The sequence below is a fragment of the Dendropsophus ebraccatus genome, chromosome 8 (genome assembly GCF_027789765.1).
Source record: "Dendropsophus ebraccatus isolate aDenEbr1 chromosome 8, aDenEbr1.pat, whole genome shotgun sequence".
Classification (NCBI taxonomy): domain Eukaryota; kingdom Metazoa; phylum Chordata; class Amphibia; order Anura; family Hylidae; genus Dendropsophus; species Dendropsophus ebraccatus.
The window spans coordinates 50,832,560-50,847,615 of record NC_091461.1 but is presented as its reverse complement, the minus strand read 5'-3'; the positions used below and the strand labels follow the sequence as shown (position 1 = coordinate 50,847,615).

The 15,056-nt window shown below is 42.4% G+C and overlaps 1 long non-coding RNA gene across 1 annotated transcript in view; it reads right to left on the bottom strand.

Annotated features, from left to right (window-relative positions):
- The window catches only part of LOC138799329 (uncharacterized), a 32,968-nt gene that overhangs the window by 17,242 nt on the left and 670 nt on the right, over positions 1–15,056 (bottom strand). The gene's annotated exons all lie outside the window — the stretch shown is intronic.

The window sequence follows — 15,056 nt, the reverse complement described above, 5'->3', positions numbered from 1 at the left end:
TCACATACTCCTCCATATCTCTTTAAAAATTAAAGTAAAAAAATAAAAATAAAAAGCAAAGGAGCTTTGTTATAGAGTACACTGTAATCTATGGTACACTGCCAAAGCTGCTGCAGAACCTGTTTAAAAAGAGGTACATTATGTCAATCATCCACAGTCCATCCCATGACTTTGTAACACAGATTCGGGTCATGGTCAGACCTGTTACACAGTGAGTAACCTTGTTGCTCAGATCAGTATAATTGTATTTTCTAATAACCCCACTTTCATGGACCCTGTGTACCATAGCAAACAAAGTGCCTTTGAGTACATATTAAAGTGTTTCTGTCATTAGAAAAAACTTTTGACATGTCAAAAGTTTTGATCAGATGTGGTCCGAATGTTTAGACCTCCACCGATCTCTAGAATTACCCTGGAGAAGCGTATGGTTAGGCCCTTCACTCCCCGGCTCAATGCAATCTCCACCTTTCTGCAGGAAATGAGCTCCATAGACTTTAATGCAGTGAGATGGGAAAAGGCAGAGAGCTGGGGAGTGAGTAGTTCAACTGTCTAGTCTAAGTTTACACTGTCTAAGAATTAGATTATTATATCCCCCATGCAATTAGAATATTGACTGCTCTGGATAATAGAATTTCATGTAACTAGTCCTGGTAGTACAGTAGGGGGGCATTACCTTCTTGTGACCACATAGGATAGAGTCAAGTGACTATCTACCTATGAATAAAACTATTTTATATGTGCATCTCATTTAAGATTTCTTGTGAAAGTTTGTTAGTGCGGGACATTACAAAATGACATTTCTATCTACGTGCATATATACTAAAAGTGTCACTGTCATTATAATTTTCAAAATCTAAATCAACAGTACATGTGATTATAAAGAAAGTTTGCAATTTACATTCATTATTTATGTTGTTGTTATGCTGTAAAACTTACCAGAAATCCAGGTCCAGTCTCCTGAAGGCAGATTTTCTGACATATGCTGGTTGAAAAAAAGAAACTAAAACACAGGAATTCTGACCAGTACAGAGAGTCACAGCTCAATGTGTCCATCAGTTACATGACTGATCTGTGAGCGCTCAGCTGACCTAAGAAACATGGGACTTCCTGTGTTTAGAGTCTTTGGGTGCATCCACATGTACAGGATCCGCTTCAGTTATTTAGATCAGATCTGCTGCGGATCTGCACCGTCAAATCCGCTGCAATACAGTATGTGTGAAGCAGAGCTTCGGGAAAAAAAAGAGTCTAAACACAGGGGTGGGGGTGAGGACATTTACTCTTAGGGTGCCTTCACACCTACCGGATCCACAGCGGATCTCACTTCTGCGGATTCGAAGCAAGAACCGCTGCGGATCCGGTACCATTCACCCCTATGATAGCACATATTCACTGCGAGATTAACATCCCGCTGTGAATATGTGCTTTAACCCCTCGCTGTCCGCAGCCCCGCCGCCGCATTAGCCCATCCTCGGCCGCATCCCCCATCTCCGGCCGCATCCCCCCATCTCCCGCTGCATCCCCTATCCCCGGCCGCATCCTGCAGCCGGCCATGCCTCCTTCACAACTTGCCGCTCCCCACCTCCCCGCCCATTGAATGAGCAGGGGATGGGGCAGGCGTATGCCAGGGAAAGGGGGGGGGAACTGTTTCTTCTCCCTGGCATACACCTGGGACGTAGATTTAGAAGTCTCCTCAAGAAATACCGTACTTTCCATGCTAAAAAATAATGAATGTAAATTGAATACTTGCTTTATATGACAGCTACTGTTAATTTAGGTTTTGACGAATTTATAACGACAGGTACACTTTAATTTTTTGATGAGATCATAAGATCACTATGTCCACACTACTTGACAAAGGGCATTTCCAGTACAAATCAATGAATTAAAGGAAATGACCTCTTAGTTCTGACCTTTCAAGATATATAAATGTAACACCTAGTCTTAGGAAAAGGTTGTAAAATGCGTACTTTGAAGTAGTAATTTCTGATTTAGACAGGCAGACTTGTAAAGGACAAATATTTCATCTCCATGTGTATTATATAACGTAGCATGCAATATACAGTATAGGCCAACAGTAAGGTTTGCAATCTTGTCCAGCAACAGTATATATTCATTATGCACACAAATAGTGTCTGCACTAAATCATCAAACTACATTTGATAGTAATACAAATATATATATATATATATATATATATATATATATATATATATATATTAGCGATACTGCTAGTAGCATAATCCTTAAATGTGTTTCTACTGGGATAGATATGATAAAGTGTCTATATAATATTTTGCATTTAAATTGGACATGTGGGGGGCCTTACAAGAGAGATGCAGGGACTGCTGTCCCTTGCAGGATCAAAATTGTCCCAATGTTGGGATAAGAGATGAGCGCAACTCGAGCATGCTTGAGTCCAATCATTCGGCATTTGAATACCGTTGACTAAACAAGTTGGATGCAGCCCTAGGGAGTTCAGGAAAACATGGATACAGCCTATGGCCGGGTTCACACTACGTGAGACACCAGTCGTTCTGTGACCCGGCCATGTCACAGAACGGCCTGTGTCAGTGCAGTGCAGTACCAGCCGGATGAACTTCATTTGTGCTCATTTGGGATGCGGGCGCATCTGTGTGCGCCCGCATCCCAATTCCCCTTAGGACACAATAGAGAGTGTATGTGTATACACTCCGGCCGGGTTTCCCTCTGACTGCAGTGCGACATAACTTTTCTATTAATCACGGCCGTTGTTGCAAATCAGTTTTCAAATGTATCCAAAAAATTGCTTTGCGTTGACAAATTCTGACCCCTACAACACAGTAACAGGCAAAGATCTATATCGCTCTCACATGGCATGACTCTTCAACATTACACAATCCGTCTCTCTCAGAAGACACCCCTTCCTCCAGCGCCTAATCACAGGATTAGCACTACACCTGTTCACAGGTTGTGTGGGGTATGTGAGCTGGACCCCATTCACGTCAATGGAGCAGAGTTGCAAGTCTAGACACAACCTAAAGACAGGGGTAGCACTGTTTTTGGATTAAAGCAGTCATGTTTTTCTTATCCTGGAGAAACCCTTTATGTTGTGTAAAACATAACTCATACGCTCATTTCTACTTGAGATCAGTGCGTATTACATTAAGTGAATGGGCTGTAAACCGTTATCCCTTTCCTGAATTTCCAGTTTTGATAGTAAGAGATATCAGCCAATCCCCTGCCGAAGATGGTACAAAAAGGAATTTCTTTGGCGAGCAGATGTCCGGCTTTATGACTCTCCAATATGTGATGGATTCCATAACTCCCAAGCAAAATAAATGAAACCAAAGAATACAAAATAAAGACACAACAAATTGTTATCAGTTGTCAAATCGTCACAATTTTATTTAAAGTCAAATGACACTGAAAGAAATGGCAGACCCTTAACTCACAAAGAGTCACCCTCCAGCACTTAGGGAAAAAACCCCTGTGGAGGAAACCCTGAGGGAGCCATGGCTGGAGAGTTGCCCCTCCCTTGGGCTTAGAGGGTAATACCAATATAACTTATACTACATCGGATGTGAGAAAGATCTGGTTACATAGTTACATAGTTAATATGGTTGAAGAAAGACACAGGTCCATCAAGTTCAACCAAGGAGGGGATGGATGCAGGGAAGGGGTGTATACAAGGAGGGGATGGATGCAGGGAAGGGGGACAGATAATGATAGGTTCTATACATATGCATTTATATTATTTTGGTCTAAGAACTTATCTAAGTCTGTTTTGAAGCCCTCTACTGTTTTTGCTGTGACCAGATCCTGTGGTAGACTGTTCCACAGATTGACAGCTCTCATTGTAAAGAAGGCTTGTCGCCTCCGGAGGTTGAACCTTTTTTTCTCCAGGCGGAGGCAGTTGTCATATCTGTTACCTTATTAATGGCTGGGTGGAAGTACCTTTTTCCACGCGCACCTATCAAGAAGGCGGAGACTCAGTTGAAGGGGTAGTCTAAAGCAGAGAACCCCTTGTCCCCTGCTAGAACCTCCCAATCACAACAAGGGTAGAGGAGAGTAAATTATTCAAGATCAAGGTCCTCTGGCGCATCCAAGATGGCACTGATCCAGACAGGGGGCCTAATTTTTATAGAACCTTCTTTCTGACATAAGTGTTTGCCCTCACAGCTCATGGTTGCCACAGTGACCTCAGGTGCCCACAATAATTTAAAGCATTAACGCTTTAATGACTGTCAATGCGATCTTCTACTGAGGTCATTCAACACACTTGTGACCAAGCAAACATCTAATGGTTAGGGTACTAAGATTACTAAATAATAAAAATCTCAGAAATTACACAGGCAGCTGTAGATGATATGCCTGAGAACGGCCTCGTATCCAGCACATACCCCACAACTTTTTGATCAACCAAAGAGGGACACATAGAGGGAGATTTATAAAACATGGTGTAAAGTGAAACTGGCTCAGTTGCCCTTAGCAACCAATCAGATTCCACCTTTCATTCCTCACAGACTCTTTGGAAAATGAAAGGTGGAATCTGATTGGTTGCTGCCACAACTAAACATGGCTGTTCTCCAGGACCTTATGCTTAGAGTCCAATAGGGCATTGTCTAGAGCCCTTGTCAGCCCTTAATCTTTTAACCGCTATAATTTTAGCTCTTTTCTGTTTTTTGAAGAGTTGGCAAGGCACCATTACACCAATAAAAGTTCTCACTGTTATGCTCAGCTGCAATGCTAAACACTGTTCATGGCTCTACTGAGTATTGCTATACCATTACTTTATTTTACACATGTTTTCTTTTGGTTCACCATCTCCCCTTATAGCATTGTCTATAAAGGGAGTTATATATGCTCTTGTAATTTTCTATTATACATTTGAACAACCTTTTAAAATATTGTGTTTCCATTTCATGAGCATACTGAATCGGTTTACTATAGTATGCTTGCATATGAACACACTTTCATATTGAATGTCTTATTCATATCTTATTATCTCTTTGTTGGGGTATAAACCCACACACCGTATCTGCTGCGTATACGGTGTGTGGGTTTGTACCCTTAAATTGTATAAAAATACAATAAAAAAAGAAATAAAGCAACTTTCTAAATGTTAATGAAAAATCCTACAGTTTATGTATAAAACCTATTTAGACCTAAGTGTCTCTATGGTTAAAAAACAAAATCAAAACCTGATCAGAGAAATATATGTAGGTATATGTGCCCTTGTGACCATCCTGAAGCACCATTACTGAGATTCCTGCCTGCTGCTTACTAAACTCTTAAAGCAGTCCTTGTTTGAACATATATATGCGTGATGTGATACTCGGCTATACTGTAGCAAATTAAATAACCGGCTTGAATGAAAATTGTGAAAGGTTTAACAAGTGTTTGTCTTGGCAGTCGCTCCTGGAGTCCATTGCCAATTTCATCAAAATGAAGTGAATGCAAAGAAAACTTTGAAAGAAGTTTGATGTAGCTTCTGCAAATGTAGTTTCTGCTGAGACTAAAAACATGCGAGGCCTGCAGAGACGCATAATATAGCAATGCGCTGAACAGATTAGTATGAAAACGTCTAGTGATCCTATTCACATGACGGGATTTGATGCCATCAATTAATTGACATTGCTGGTGGTAATATTCACTTGTCAATGTTTCAGAGAGTCTTTTAGCTATATCGCCCTCTTTTTTCTCCCACTTTTTAAAAGTCAACATGGAGAGAACAGAATTCAGTATCTTTCCCCCACTCTCACTCAACCCCCTTCCCCTATTCTGTCAATTACTTTTGGTGGTCCAACTTTGTCCCCAGTCCCACAAGTCTGATGACTTGGAATAATCTCTGATTATGCTCTCTCTTTCAAACCACACATCCAATCCCTAGCCATCTTCTGCCACCTTCACCTCGAAAACATTTATGCAAAAAACTTTATACACCCCATTTATAACTGTGCTTCCCGATTAATCCACCTCTCCCCTCACTTCTCCTTTGCCTCTCCCCTCAGCAATGCCATTCAATGACTACCCATTGCCCAACAAAGTCAGTTTAAACTGTTAACCATAACATACAAGGCCATCCCCTCTATATGTCTCTGGCCTGATCTTCCCTTTATATAATCTGATCCTCCATCTGTGCTCTCCCCTTGTCCACTCCTCACACAACCATTTCCAAGTTTTCTCCTGTGCATCGCCCCCCCATACTCCGAAGATAAATACCCCAAGACAGCAGAGTCTCACCCACCACCAAAACCTTCAAAAGCAAAACCTTCACAGTAACCTACAACTTACTGTCCTCACCTACTGTTTCCCTACACTCACCCTGTAAATTGTAAGCCTCCGCAGGCAGGGCCAAACCTCCCTCATTTACCCCTTTATCATATATACAGTGCCCTGGATTCAATGCTACTCTAAAATAAAAAAAAATTATAATACAAATAATATATTCCATATAGTTAAAGTAGGTTGATGGGGAACTATATAGAGTTCACATTATATCCCTGGTAATCATAGTAAACAAGATGTCAGGGGTTACCAGCAATGCAGGACACATACTTACACAGTCTGGTTGAACTACTGCTAAAGTGCTCACAGTCATACAGTGGTAAAGAGCTATACCGTCCTGAAGGAACTTAGCATCACATTTACATAAACTTTGTCAGCCACTAGAGACACAGACGACTGACATTTATATACACAAATCTAGGATGAGGGATGTTCTGATTAATAGGGAAAGCTTCCCATCCTCTATGATCATATGACCCTCAGAACGCTAAGCCCTAGGGGCCCAAGGGGGCTTGTACAAGTCACTGCAATTGTTATTATCATTTTACTGTACTTGGCATATGCTGCAGTGTGCGTCTATGTATATTCTGACTAGGACCATATATACAGTTCATCCTGGCCTTTATTTCCGAATCAATTGCCTTTCAACACTGCAGCCATATACAATACAAAGAAAATAAACTGCTCTAATATTAGCCGGCATCATCACCATCATCATAAAATAATTATATTTACTTATATAATAAAGAATTATCATTCTACCATACTGTCCCCCCTGCCCTCCACCAGCTATACCCCTACAGAGAGTCTATTCTTTGACTGTATGTTCTTCCCTGGCTTGCATACATTTTTTTGCATGTACTCCTTCCCACCTACATTCCGAAATCATATTGGTGGGTTCTTTGACCTTATGGGCCAGTTCACACGGAGTAAAACTGGAAAAATTCCGCAGCAGAACTCTCAATTCTTCTCAATTCTTTGAGCAGAGAGGCACAGAGAGCGGAGAGTGGAGGCGCACTGCCCTCCTATATACTGGCTGTATGATATTGAGGTTGGCTTGATTCCGCCGTTTTACTCAGTGTGAACTGGCCCTATATTTGACTTATGTACAATATAAAAATGTATCAATCATGCACACCCTTCACTTCATCCACCCCCTCTTTTGGTTGAACTTGATGGAAATACTATGGTATGCCCATTGCATGGTATAATACAGTGCCCATATGATAAAATGTTATTACCCAAACTAGGGTATGTACCTCTCCAAAGGTTCAAGATTAAGGTGCAAACTCTGGGTCCCCAGGCTATGAAGGCCAGTGGCACCCCTCTCAGCACCCTGACCACTTACTGCCCCTACTGTGTATAAGTAATTGAGAATAAATAGAACCTTGTAGCTTTCTAATATTCTGGATAAGTCTTAATATGTCCCTTTTTTTTTTTTTTTTTTTAAACATCTGACGTGTTACCATCCACCATAGCATTTTGCACACTAGCCCTTTTCAGCTTCTCACATGTCAATAGTTTTCTCCCCAGGACTTTTTATTCCTATTATATAATTGGTACATTTTGTTCATTACGCCCAAAAGAAACAGAATTTGAAAAGCGGGTGGGTCTTTAAAATGAGAACTATTGTAAATAGATACATTGCCCTCTCAGTCACACTGACACACCCTGCCATGATTAATAAAATCATCTTGGCTGCCAACCGAGCTGTCTGCTAAGTAACTAGATTTACCATGTTGTAGACAAAATGCTTACTATGCAAAGGATAATTCCGCTTGCATGATCTACATTTAAGCCATGTACAATTACTATTTGTTAGCAACAAGAAGATCTTTGAAACAGACTATATCATAAAATCTAGTGTAGAAATGTAAACCCTCATGGTATACTGTGTGTTACACAAGCAAAACCAGTGCAATCTAAGCTCTAGGTATAGAATACAGTTATTAACCCTTAGGGGACACAGCCAGTTTTCATTTTTGCGTTTTCGTTTTTCCCTCCTCGTGTATATAAGGCCATAGCGCCTGCATTTTTCCACCTAGAGACCCAAATGAGCCCTTATTTTTTGCGCAACTAATTGTACTTTGCTATGGCAGATGTAATTTTTGCCTAAAATGTGCCGGGAAACCAGAAAAAAATTATATGTGTGGTGAAATTGAAAAAAAAAATGTTTTTTTTTTTTTATTTGGGGGGGGGGGGGGGGTTGTTTTTACTCCGTTCGCCCTGGGGTAAAACTGACTCATTATATATGTTCCTTAAGTTGTTACGATTACAACGATATGTAACATGTATAACTTTTATTTGATTTGATGGCTTGTAAAAAATTAAAACCTTTTAAAGAAAATATATGTTCCTTAAAATCGCTCCATTCCCAGGCTTATAGCGCTTTTATCCTTTGGTCTATGGGGCTGTGTCAGGTGTCATTTTTTGCGCCATGATGTGATCTTTCTATCGGTACCTTGATTGCGCATATATGACTTTTTGATTGCTTTTTATTACAATTATTCTGGATTTGATGCGACCAAAAATGCGCAATTTTGCACTTTGGGATTTTTTTGCGCTGACGCCGTTTACCGTGTGAGATCAGGAGTGTGATTAATTAATAGTTCGGGCGATTACGCATGCGGCGATAGCAAAAATGTTTGTTTCTTAATTAATTTATTTATTTTTATTTATAAAATGGGGAAAGGGGGGTGATTCAGACTTTTATTAGGGGAGGGGGCTTTGTGTTATTAAAAATACATTTTTCTTTTACTTTACACATATACTAGAAGCCCCCCTGACAGCTGCTTCTAAGTACTTAATTAGCTGGCACGGCGATCGGACCGTGCCCGCTAATAGCCGCGATCCCGGGCTACATGCGGCACCCGGGATCGCGGCAGTTCAGAGGGGGGTCGCCGCGCGACCCCCCTCTGAACTCCCTTAGCGGCACGAGGACGTTCAGTAACGTCCTGGTGCAGCTATGGGTTAAAGGGGTTATCCAGCGCTACAAAAACATGGCTACTTTCTTCCAGAGACAGCATCACTCTTGTCTCCAGTTCAGGTGTGGTTTGCAATTAGGCTTGATTCACTTCAATGGAATTGAGTTACAAAATCCCACCTAAAGTGGGACAAGAGTGATGCTGTCTCTGGACGAAAGTTGCCATGTTTTTGTAGCGCTGAATAACCCCTTTAAGTTATGTATTATGGCATTGGATCACATAGTGCAAGTAAAGGGCTCACTAATATACTGTGCCTTCACTGTAGCCATCATGCATCTCTGCTCCCCTGTACTTGTGTATTAGGCAGACAGCTCCCCTATCCAAAAGATGAATTGCCATGTAGGAGCATATGACATATTTGTCATTCTGCCTCCTCCATATCAGTATCAGTGTACTGGAGTGACCACATGCTTCCTTATATGCAACCATCTTATGGAAGGGGGGAGTCATCTTGCCAGCACACAAGGAAAGAGGATCGGGGGGCCAGCTGCATGATGGGACTGCAGTGAAAGTACAGTATATCAGCAAGTTAGTCATTATAATGATAAGTGATTTGCCACATATTTGGATTTGGATCGGTGCAGCGGGGGGGGGGGGGGGGGGGGGGGGTATTCCAGTGTCCAGTGCACCAAACTGCCTAAATACCATAGGGATTTAACTACAAAGTACACAGGTACACAAAAACTGTGCCAAGGAAGAAGGTAAGAAACTTACCTTCGTCCTCAGCGGCCCATCTGTCATAGGGACATATCAGCAGATTAGATACTTCTAACCAGCAAATTGTTTCCCTTTAAATTAATGCCTATTTACAAGATGAGCGCTCATCAAGGGCACCTGCTGGGCCTGTACAAAAGAGCCTCAAAGGGGAAGTCTGGACGTTTTTAAAATCTGGCAGCCGGCAAGGGCAGGGGGGAATTTGATCGGGAGTGTGAGCTTACCTCTCCCCATGGAGGAGGTGCTTGAGAAAAGTAAGAGAGGTAGCTGTAGCTGTGCTAGTAGAGTGAAGAGTAGAGCAATAGGAGAGGAGTTTTCTGGAGGAGCCCTAACTCAGTGTAGCTGTGTACTCTGCCGGAACTTTTAGTAGATATATCTTGAGTGAAGTGACTCACGTATAGACACTGTCTTACTGCCTTCTGCCTTCTAGTAGCCGTAGGGTAGTACGAGCAACAGCCGTGGTTATCTGGGTGTAGCTAAGTGTTCGAGGTTTCCCAGTTACCTGCTCTGCGCAGTAGGATATGTAGACTTCTACTTTCACGGTTACTTTGTCCTTCTGAGGCTAGTACCTATCTTGTCAGGATACTGCCTTCCTCTCTGAGAATCTGGATAAGACTGAACTGCACTTCCTCCACCAGTGAAACTTCTCCTACAGGGACCCTCTGTATGCCTGCCTGCGAGTGGTGGGGATGGAGAAGTGTGTGTGTGCAGGATAAAGTAGAAAGAGGATAGATTAGAAGGAAAGAGCACCTGTGATAGGTCAGCACTAAACACATGGTACAAAACAGTAAACCCATTGACTACAGCTGTGCATAAAAATATGGTGACATCTAGTGGAGAAAACAATATACTACAGTTGCACCATCTCTCACTGGTTAACCTGAGTGAAAGGTTTACGACAGGTGCACAGGAGAGAAAAACACCAGTGGTGGGACGCCACAGTACTACATTTATCCTGTAGCAAGAGGTGAACATGGAAACTCCATTTAGCTCATAATTGGGGGTCTCAGTTGCATTATGAATAGGGCAAACCCCCTTATGTGGTCATTATAATCCATTCCACGAAATCCTGCATGAGAACTTTCTAGATTTGATCATAAGCATCACAACAAGAGTCTATAACCTGCGAGGAATGGGTGCGCCATATTACGGAGTACAGGAATGCTTGAATAGCATGTGTATACTGTGTAAAAGATCTAGAAGAAACCCCAGGCATCCATCAGACAGACATTAGAAATATACACAGATTACAGGGTTATCAGCATATACTGTAGATGTCAATATATACTCTATATAGATAACATCACTAAGTTGAATCATAGCTGTAAAAAGTCACATTTTGGTCTGTGTGTTTCCTCTATATTTAGACAGCTGAGCACCTGGCCGCTCTCACTTCCTTGTTTCTTCATGGTGTTTCAGCTGCACAACACATACATTCTGACTTATGTGGTCACGTTCAATATGCCCTTTTATAATGTAGGAGTTGTGAAGGTTTTTAATAGGCTGCAGTGGGGGCATTTTTGCAGTGTTTATGTGGTTTAGTTTACATTGAAATAACAAAGATCTTGTAGCACTTTCTTTATTCCACAGCCTGCTCTATTTATACCAGTTTTGCTGTGGCTTTTCAGTGATTAAAAATGCATATATTTAATAGGAGAAGTTTGAGGGGAAAGCACCAAAAAGACACAAAAACCAGGACATGTCCTCGGAAGAACCAAGAGATCAGGTTCAAAGGGTCTGACTTTTCACATCTGGAGTTTGGGGAGGAAACTGCTTAGTTTTATAGTTGTACTGCAGTGGCCACTAGAGGTGAAATGCAGTATTACATGCTGGCCATTTACATCAATTACATGGACAACATGTGCTGGCTAGTATCATAAAGTCTCTCTGGTCTGGTTAATAGAGGGGGACCCTGTTCATATGCATACTGACAAGTGTTGCTTTTTTGAGATAGACCTTAAGAACAGTCACAACACTGAAAATGGTAGTTATTTATTACCAGTTCACAAACCTCAGTGTTACAGCTTCAGGAGGTGCAATTGTTGCTCTGACGCCCAGGTCTTATGCATAAAGAGACAAGCACCCATCTATACAATAGGGTAAGTGCTACAGATTGTGCAGTTCCTTTAAAAAACTAACTTTGCATTCTGGGACTGCATGTTCTGAAGTGGTCTTGTCAATGGACTGATACATCCTTGGCATTCATATGCAGAACAAGGAGGAACAACTGCCCATAATCCAACATTATGGGATCCATCTCTAGGCTTCAGAGTTGCCAGCATTTTGCAGTAGTGTGCTTGGGTTAACCTTTTATTCACTTGTAGATACCCCATTAGGCCCCATTCCCACTGAGCAAAGGTAGCGGAATTCCGCAACGGAATTGTTGATATTACAAAAGGAATGAAAAACTGAAATGCACCTTTCCTCTAGGCCACAGGTGTCAAACTGAAACCCGCCTGCTGTTTCAAAACTACAATTCCCATCATGCCTGGCAGGGTCGGCGTCAGTACAGCGCTTACCTGGGCAAGTGCCAGGGCCCCAGCGCCTCCAGTGGATGTTCAGCTACCTCACTGTAGTGCAGGGTGAGCGGGCTGAACATCAGAGAGAGAGGGATGAAGGACCTGATCACATGATTGGTAGGTCCTTAACCTAATTACAGTGTGAAGATTGTCTGGGCAGAGAGAAAGAGGGAGAAAACTGAGCTGTAAGTTCTGTGTGTTTGTGTGTGTCAGTCAGTAAGTGAGTGTGTCGGTCAGTAATGTGTCAGTCAGTGTGTGTGTGTCAGTCAGTAATGTGTCAGTCAGTGTGTGTGTCAGTCAGTAATGTGTGTCAGTCAGTGTGTGTGTCAGTCAGTAATGTGTGTCAGTCAGTGTGTGTGTCAGTCAGTAATGTGTCAGTCAGTGTGTGTGTCAGTCATTAATGTGTGTCAGTCAGTAAGTGAGTGTGTGTCAGTCAGTAATGTGTCAGTCAGTAAGTAATGTATGTCAGTGTGTGTGTGTCAGTCAGTAATGTGTGTCAGTGTGTGTTTGTGTGTGTGTCAGTCAGTAATGTGTGTCAGTCAGTGTGTGTGTTTGTGTGTGTGTCAGTCAGTAATGTGTGTCAGTCAGCGTGTGTGTCAGTCATTAATGTGTGTCAGTCAGTAAGTGTGTGTCTGTCTGTAATGTGTGTTTGTGTATGTCATTAAGTATGTGTTTCAGTAATGTGTGTTTGTGTATGTTAGTGGTATCTCAAGTGATTGTGCATAGCGTGTGGATGATAGGTGCATAGTGGATGGAAGAGGGGCCCGCTGAGGCTCTGACGCCCAAGGGTCCACAAAAACCTGGAGCCGTCCCCGATGCCTGGGCGGCTAAAGCGTTGGCTTGCCAAGTATAAAATTGGAATTGTAGTTTTGCAAAAGCTGGTGGGCCGCACGTTTGAAACCCCTGCTGTAGGCCAACAAGCAGCATGTAGCCCCCAATTAACATATATGATGAAAAAAAAGTAGTTGCCATAGTTATAGTGCCATTGCCATACTGCTTTTCCTGTAATGGGAGAGGAGAATTCTCACCTGATGTTGTTTGACTGAAGCAAAGAAAAAACTTTTGCTTCTTGAGATTAAACATGTAGCAGAAGCATTCATGGGATCAATATGTACAATGTGAAGAGCAAAGCCATTAAAGTGTCACTGACAATTGTATATAGCTTCACAATGTACAAATAATGCAATGGCGCCACCTAGGCCAAAACTTATACAATGTAGAAACTACAACAAGGCAAATTCACCCAGATTCTACAATCCTGCAGTATGTAGATTGTTCTTTTTAATAAAAAGCCTTTTCTTTCTAATGTAGACACTGCTAGCACTGGAGACACTGGAAGCGTTATGTATTAGGTCATATTCATCAATAATCCTACACAAACCTGAAAACTAGGACACAAACCTCAATATTTATATGTTTAGTATCCAAACCTGCAAAGAAACAAGAAATAGAGCTAGACTCCAGGTGTATAAGAAATTCCCAGGTCTCCATAAAAATGTGCTGGCCACAGATACTCCTACTGCAAGGTACCAGCAAAAGATACCCCCATAACAGTGTATCAATCACAGACGTCCCCATAACAGTGTACCAGTCACAGATGCCCCCATAACAGTGTACCTGACACAGATGCCCCCATAACAGTGTACCAGTCACAGATGCCCCCATAACAGTGTACCAGTCACAGATGCCCCCATAATAGTGTACCAGTCACAGATGCCCCCATAACAGTGTATCAATCACAGACGACTCCATAACAGTGTACCAGTCACAGATGCCCCCATAATAGTGTACCAGTCACAGCAGAGTACCAGTCATAGCAGTGTACCAGTCATAGCAGAGTACCAGTCATAGCAGAGTACCAGTCACAGCAGAGTACCAGTCACAGCAGAGTACCAGTCATAGCAGAGTACCAGTCATAGCAGAGTACCAGTCACAGCAGAGTACCAGTCACAGCAGAGTACCAGTCATAGCAGAGTACCAGTCATAGCAGAGTACCAGTCACAGCAGAGTACCAGTCACAGCAGAGTACCAGTCACAGCAGAGTACCAGTCATAGCAGAGTACCAGTCCTAGCAGAGTACCAGTCACAGCACAGTACCAGTCACAGCAGAGTACCAGTCCTAGCAGAGTACCAGTCACAGCAGAGTACCAGTCATAGCAGTGTACCAGTCATAGCAGAGTACCAGTCATAGCAGAGTACCAGTCACAGCACAGTACCAGTCACAGCAGAGTACCAGTCCTAGCAGTGTACCAGTCATAGCAGAGTACCAGTCACAGCACAGTACCAGTCACAGCAGAGTACCAGTCATAGCAGAGTACCAGTCATAGCAGAGTACCAGTCATAGCAGAGTACCAGTCATAGCAGTGTACCAGTCATAGCAGAGTACCAGTCACAGCACAGTACCAGTCACAGCAGAGTACCAGTCACAGCAGAGTACCAGTCCTAGCAGTGTACCAGTCATAGCAGAGTACCAGTCACAGCACAGTACCAGTCACAGCAGAGTACCAGTCATAGCAGAGTACCAGTCCTAGCAGAGTACCAGTCACAGCAGAGTACCAGTCACAGCAGAGTA